Source organism: Triticum urartu, unplaced genomic scaffold, assembly GCF_003073215.2.
Source record: "Triticum urartu cultivar G1812 unplaced genomic scaffold, Tu2.1 TuUngrouped_contig_8833, whole genome shotgun sequence".
Lineage (NCBI taxonomy): Eukaryota > Viridiplantae > Streptophyta > Magnoliopsida > Poales > Poaceae > Triticum > Triticum urartu.
The window spans coordinates 10,919-18,458 of record NW_024119820.1 but is presented as its reverse complement, the minus strand read 5'-3'; the positions used below and the strand labels follow the sequence as shown (position 1 = coordinate 18,458).

The 7,540-nt window shown below is 47.3% G+C and overlaps 1 pseudogene; it reads left to right on the top strand.

Annotated features, from left to right (window-relative positions):
- The first annotated feature begins 6,366 nt into the window (after nt 1-6,366).
- On the top strand, nt 6,367-7,076 carry LOC125532025 (annotated as a pseudogene).
- The last annotated feature ends 464 nt before the right edge of the window (nt 7,077-7,540 follow it).

Here is a 7,540-nt window from a genome sequence, read left to right as displayed (position 1 = left end):
CCCGCGGCGCCCCCCCCCCGCCCCCGCACGCATCAGGTTCACATGGCACCACAACGCCAAGTCTGCTAGGTTGACCGTTATAGTTGGAAGCGGGGCCCACATGTCATCATCAACCCTCCCCTCTCTCAAGACTTTTCTCTCAGGCATTCTGGATTGATTCATCACGTCCACTGATTGATTTGTCATGACATCTAAGTTAACTATATGAAAGAAATTGTGCTACATATGTAGTGTCGCGGGCCTACTTGGATAGAAGGAATGGAAGTGATCTCAGGTAATAGTTGCGGGAGATCATAGGGCATGGTCGGTAGCTACGCCGACCTATCGCTGGAAAGAGAGGCTGGGATGGAGCACCAGGGCTTGGGACCAAGGAAAATAGAATGGATAAATTTATACTTGTTTTCTTCCATGTCCAGGGGAGCTATATATATGGCACAATATAACTTTGAAACAAAGCCAACAACGTAAAAGACCTACGGGACAAAAACCTTCCTATCTTAAATCTTACTACCTTATTTAGACTAACTAAACTTGAATATATCCCTAGCCAATTCTGAAATAGCTCATGCATCCTTGAGCTGGAAAGTTGGGTAGCATTCTTTGAAAGTTGGGACATCTTTGCATGAGGCCTAAGATGTTGATTGGCCTTTTGGCCTTCCCGCCAAATCAGGATCGGATGCATTCCCTTGCAAGGTGGGCTTGCAACGCCTTGTGGGGAGTCGGATGTGCACGTCCTTGGAAAATGGCTGGAAGCCCTGGAGGCTTCTCCGGAGGAGGACCATGGTCCTTCTTTAGGAGACCCACATGAAAGACATTATGAATGCGAGCACGAGGTGGCGGTTCCAAACGGTAAGCAACAGTCAATCTTATCAATGGCCTTGTATGGCCGATAGTACTTGGGCGCAAGCTTGTCTTTGGCACCAGAACAAGGAACACAATCGAGCAGCGGTGTTGGGGAACCAAGCCCATTCTTTGATGTCAAAGGAAGAGCGACATATTAGCCTATCATAGGTGACATTCTAGGCCATCACCGAAAATGGCCATCAGGGAACACAATTGAGCAACGGTGTTGGGGAACCAAGCCCATTCTTTGATGTCAAAGGAAGAGCGATATATTAGCCTATCATAGGTGACATTCTAGGCCATCACCGAAAATGGCCATCAGGGAACACAATTGAGCAACGGTGTTGGGGAACCAAGCCCATTCTTTGATGTCAAAGGAAGAGCGACATATTAGCCTATCATAGGTGACATTCTAGGCCATCACCGAAAATGGCCATCAGTGACAACTTTTGGTTCGTCACTTAAGATACGATCTTGCATGAAGGAGGAAGTGGTACCGTCAAGATTTTATTTTTTATGTGACGGCCGGAAAACGTCGCCAGTACATTTTCCGTGACGAAAAATGGTTTTATGTGACACAAGTGAAACCTCGCAAAATAGAGCAAATTTTGTAGTCTCAACGCCTATCACAAGTAGCATCCTCCAATATGGAAGTTGCTCCATTTAGCTTGATTTGTGATAATTTCACTTGGTTTCTTTCCGTGTGTGATATTTCCTACCAAATAACGGAAAAATGGATTTTCTTCTCTTTCAAAGAATTAGCATTACAATAAGCAGAAATCGATATAATCTGGTGAAAACCAAATGAAAACTAAATAATCATAAATTCTCAAGCCATCACTGGCTGGCCAAGAGGGCGATGGCGAGGGCACTGTGGTTTTAAGAGGGTCGTGGGGTCCTTGGTGAGGGAGTCGTCGATGTTTGATGGAGGCTTATAGGATGAAGATGTGTTGGAGGAAGACTGAAAACTATAGGGTGCGGTGCTAGTTGGTGGCTGTGTGGGTTTCTAATAGAGACATACAGTGGACGATGGATATAACAACCAAAGTGCACAACAATAACTAACGAACGGAAAACACGAAGGTTTGAATTTATTAGATGAACTCAAACTTTTCAAATAAAGCAGTCGTTCAGTGACAAATATTGGTCCATTTTTGTCTTTGGACCACAATATCAGACGTGGGTCATTTTTAGACCAGCCTGTGATAAGAATTCTACCGAGCCCTGAAAAGTTTATCATTGATGCGCCTGAGTAGGCTAGTCAGTGATAAAACTCGTCACTGACGCGTGGTTAGTGGCTCATCAATGATGAGGGGTCAGTGCTTCCGAATCTACAGTAGTGAGATGTTGTCACGGCTCGATATCTTGGAAGTGCTCACATGGGCAGCATGTGTGTGTGTGTGTGTTTTCAAAGAGGTGAGTGTATGTGTGTGTTGCCGGATATCTCGCAGTTTTACTATCAAAGCCATTCAACCTTTTGTATATGTTTTCTATGTTCTTTTGTGGCGCACAAAGCATGCAACTTATCTTGTTTTGTGTATCTCATCTTAGTCAACCACAACTAATCAGACATAACAACCTTTTGATATATGAATGGATTCTCTCGTTTTCATGTATTTTCTGGTCTCGTTTTTTGGTTAGCTGGTTGGTGAAATACTTTTTGGCTCTCATCTTAATATCATGAACAATGGCACATGTCGAAGTCCTATCGAACCCTTCCTGTTGCAACTTGTTAACAAGTGAGAGGCAATCAGAAGCAACTTGGAAAAACTGAACTCCTATGCTTTTGGCAAGCATAAGCGCCTGGCGGATGGCCTCTGCTTCAGCAATTTCAGGTCATTGCACATGATCAACAACGCCTCGACAAGCAGCATTCATTAACCCTAGATGATTACGCATGATGTTGGAGTTGTGTCGAATATAGTGTACGAGATAGGTTATAGTTGGACTTGTAGTTGTATTGTGTTTAGATAGGATATGGAGTCGTGTCCTAATAGGACACTTGTATCCTAGGCCTCTCATATATAGCGGGGCTAGACACACGATGTAACATATGCCAACATAATAGCACCGGAACACAGGGGAAGCCGGCGACATGTGACGGTGTCCAGGGCGACCGGGTGCGGTATTGTGACGGTGTCACGGGGAGGAGCGCCCATAGTCAAGCCCCGGGGATGTAGCCATATCGGTGAACCTCGTTAACAAATCTCGGTGTCGTGCTCGTGTGATTGTTTGGTCCTCGGATGATCGACAGTGGCCTCGGATTTATTCTAACAAGTGGTATCATGAGCTAGGTTATCCGGAGATTGTGGATTGTTGATTTAGAGGAAGTATCAAGTCTAAGATGCACCCGGCTGCGGTGTGGTTCTCGACGAGATTGAAAAAAAGCAATCGGTAGCGAAATCGGCGAGCAGGCTTTGGATCAGCGGAAGGCTCGCGTGCTCGTTGGAGTGGCAGGGACGTGCAGCGGTTGATCACACGGATCGATCGAGCGAGCGTCAGGCTGCCGTGCGTACGTGCTGTGGATATTTGGCGTCTTGCGACCCATGGCAGGAGGTCCATCAGGAGTAGTTCTTTTTTTTTATTTGTCCATTCCATCAGGAGTAGTTCGCTGGCCCACGCTGGGCTAGCAAGTCTGTGGACCAGGTGTTGGTGCAGCGCTGAATCGGGAGCAGATCGAGGAACGGAGGAAGCTTGTATATGAGATTTGTTTGGACCAAAAGTGGACCGAGTCCATGTATGACATGGCCAGATGCAGATCAGATCGAGCGGAAAAAATCCAAAGTGATACGGAAGTACATTGGACAGCACAGGCAAGACAAAAGCAATGTAGCATTGGATTGTGTGCTAAGTGTTATTTTTCATGGGTCAGCCGTACATATATAAAAATCATGGTGTCAACGGATGCTAGGTTCGGGTTATGGCAGACATGGCTGAAAGATTTATTGGCACAACAGGGATGCTTGAAAGCGTTGCGGGAGGTCAGGTCAGTTGAGATAGAATTATCATGTGATGGATGGAAATTCGCGGAAGGCGATTTGGGAGCCTCGAGCATGTCATGCAGTCGGAGAAGTTCGGCTTGGTTGGACTAGATAGTCTGACGGGATCGACGCAAGTCGGTTGGTACAGAAGACGGTGGTGGGATCAGCGACGACGACATAGGAGTGTGGTGCTGATGGTGACCGTTTTCTGGGCGTGGAAACACGCGGCACGGGCCCAGAGGGCTTGTGTGGCTTCGACAAGACTATGGCGCGGGGTTGATTCAAGGTGATGTGCACATGTGAGCTTGAAGTCGACGGGGCGCGAGGGTGGGCTGATCATCTACCATGGAGTCGTGTTGAAGGTGGAGATGGATTGAGGGGCTACGGTGTAAGGATCCAGAGAATCGAAGCCTATTCAGCAAGGGGAAAAGCGAGTGACATGCAATTTGGACTGGAGCCCAGTGGTCTGATGGAAGCATGAAACTCGTCACCGGTCGGTGATGATCGGTGGTACTCTGTAGTGGGGGTTGGGTGGTGTGGGTTCGCGACCCTTGAGACTCGACCGGGACAGCGGAGACTCGACGCGATAATAGCGGCGAGGCGTGCGGTATGCACGGACATGGAGACGGGCCAGGGCTCTTGTGGTCATACATGTGGTGAGACAACTGCGAATTTGACTCGGTATGACTACAACCAATGGTGAAATTCCTTCAAGTTTCAGACAGGCGGTCAAGAAAGGAGCGGTGATGTTGAGTTCAGGTAACTCTTATGTGTGACACCCAATATGTGAGTTGTTCACTTTCACGCAGGTCAGTGATCGGTGTGTGATGATGTCGAAGGATACTCTGGAAGTTGGGAGCACAGACTAGAGTAAAGAGGAACTTAATTTTGCTCGAGTGTTGACTGTGGTCAGGAAAAGGAGGGACTACAAGTTGCAGGTGGAGTCACATGGAGTCTTTGGAGTAGCAGCAATACTCACGGGATAAGCTCAAGTCCAATGTACATGGAAGTTTGACGCATTGACGAATCCAGAATGGTGGAGAATATTCGCCAAGGTGGAGTTTGTTGGAGTTGTGTCGAATATAGTGTATGAGATAGATTACAATTGGACTTGTAGTTGTATTGTGTTTAGATAGGATATGGAGTCGTGTCCTAATAGGACACTTGTATCCTAGGCCTCTCATATATAGCGGGGCTAGACACACGATGTAATCTATGCCAACATAATAGCACCGGAACGCAGGGGAAGCCGGCGACATGTGCTGGTGTCCAGGGCGACCGGGTGCGGTATTGTAACGGTGTCACGGGGAGGAGCGCCCGTAGTTAAGCCCTGGAGATGTAGCCATATCGGTGAACCTCGTTAACAAATCTCGGTGCCGTGTTCGTGTGATTGCTTGGTCCTCGGATGATCGACAGTGGCCTCGGATTTATTCTAACACATGACAGCACCATATCCAGCCTTTCCAGTACCGGAGAAGATCGCAGCGTCCATGTTGATCAGCATTAGGCCCTCCGGTGGCGGACCCATTTCTCAATTGACGTCAAGGTCCGCTGCTTTGGTGACTTAAGAGACTGAGGCGCTTGTTTACTGCACTTGTTTTTTAATATGGTGTCCGAGGCTTCATAAATGAGTAAAAAAATTGTTTTTGTGCTCGTTTTCACTATGGATGTTTCAAGGTGCAACCATATGTGCTTGGCGGCAGGGATTTTGTGCTGGGATTGTGTGTTGAGGATAAGGAAGGTCCGAACAACCATAATTTCCCCGCACATATGGGCTGGATTTTGGGGGAGCTCGGACTATCTAGATAATTGAATTTTTGGGAGCTTGTTCACGCTCGTTTGATGTCAGAACACACTTAGTACTAATGAGGGAGAAATGAGCCTTGACCTTGAAGACGACTTTAATCATTTGTCTGATTCATTTATATGCATTATAGTCCGTAGCAATGCACGGACATTCTAGTAGTCTTACCAGTATGAGAGTTAGTGCAATAGGATTTGAGTCTGTTCTTTTTTTTCCTCCGAGCTTTCTTTGTTCCTTCTAGTCATGTGGTTTTTGTGCTTATTTTTTACTTGTTTCGTACAAAATTAGTGTCTTTATGGGCCTGGCTGATAGGAGAAAGGATTGTGTCCGGCCAATTCATTTGCACGGCTTGATGGGCTTTGAAGGATGTCACCGTGTCGTCGTGAAGCGTTCTAGCACGAACGAACACATCGTGGGGAAACCATTAGCACGTGTATGATATGTCTCGCTCTCGTCATATGGGGGAGGGGGGGAGGGGGGGAGGTCATGCGCTATCATGTCCAAGTTAGTAGGTTTAAATTGACGCCAAATTTACAGATGGGCACAATTAAGGCCGGGTCAAAGATCTGCTAGATATTCGATCGTGTTCAGAAGTACTAAATAAGGCAATCTTCTTCATACCTGTCACAATAATCTCTTACCAAATCACGGTGATCCCTCCACTATAAATTCACCCCTCCTCCCTCGCCGAAACCATCAACTTTCCTTTCCTTCGCTGGTTTTATCCTCTTGCCAGCCATGGGTCGCAATGTGACCCTCCAGTACATCCCCATGACTCGGCCCGGCGCAAAAGATTCAAGAAGCGTCTCAAGGGCCTGATGAAGAAGGCGGACGAACTAGCCGTCCTGTGCGATGCCAAGACCTGCGTACTAGTGTACGAAGAGGGCAAGGCGGCGCCAGAGATGTTCCCTTCCCAGGCCAAGGCGGTGGGTATCTTGAATCGATTCAAAAGCATTCCAGAGTTGGGGAGGTGCAAGGAGGTGATGAACCAGAAGGGCTTCATCACCAAGCGCATTGACAAGCTCCAGGAGCAGGTCGACAAGACCCGCCACGAGTGCGAGGACGGCGAGATCAGGTCCCTCCTTCACAAAACCATGCATGGCGACCTCTCGGGCCTCGTTGGCCTCAACATCGAGGAGCTCACCAAAGTTGGATACAAGGTGGACGTGCTTCTCAAGAGCATTACCGAACGCAAGGAAAAAATCCATTCCCAGGCACCGTCGCCAGCTCCATGTGTCGCCACCGGTAGCATAGACATGGGGTCTCCCCCGTTATATCCGGCACCACCTCAGCAGGAGAGCCGGCTTGACATGGTGAGCTCCGGAGGGGACCTCGACACCCTGGTCTACGGTGGCTACACCAGCACCAACTTCTCTAGCAGTGATATGATGATGCAGATGCAGTCCTTTGATATGGGTTTCGCTTCGAGTCCTTTCCCTCCCATGTAAGCCAGGAGGCCAACTACATGTGTCGATCTCATCTCATTTTTATTTGGTTTTGGTGGTTAGGATGAGACATTCAGTTAATTTCTTGAAATTGTTATATCCATCTATGTGGGTCGTTGTATTCATGCATCGTGTTCGTTGAGCCAAATCATAATTAATTCCAATGTAATTGTTGAAATTGTTATTCAGTTGATCTCTTCCCTAGGTTGTTTGTTTGATCTCTGCTATTTAGTTGGTCGTAAATCTTGAGTTGCACCTTTTTTGTGTCAGCACCGTGTTTTCTCAGGCATAGTTGCACCAGCTACATGCTAGACAATTGCTTGATTGCTGAGCCTTGGTCGTGTGCTGGGAGAACTAATGTTAGGGTGTTTAATTTCATGCTATTTTGGTGTACGTTTTTTTGGGAGAGAAACGAGTTGAAGATTTGCTATCTCCTGCCTGCAACTGTACTTAAAAAGAAAGAAAAC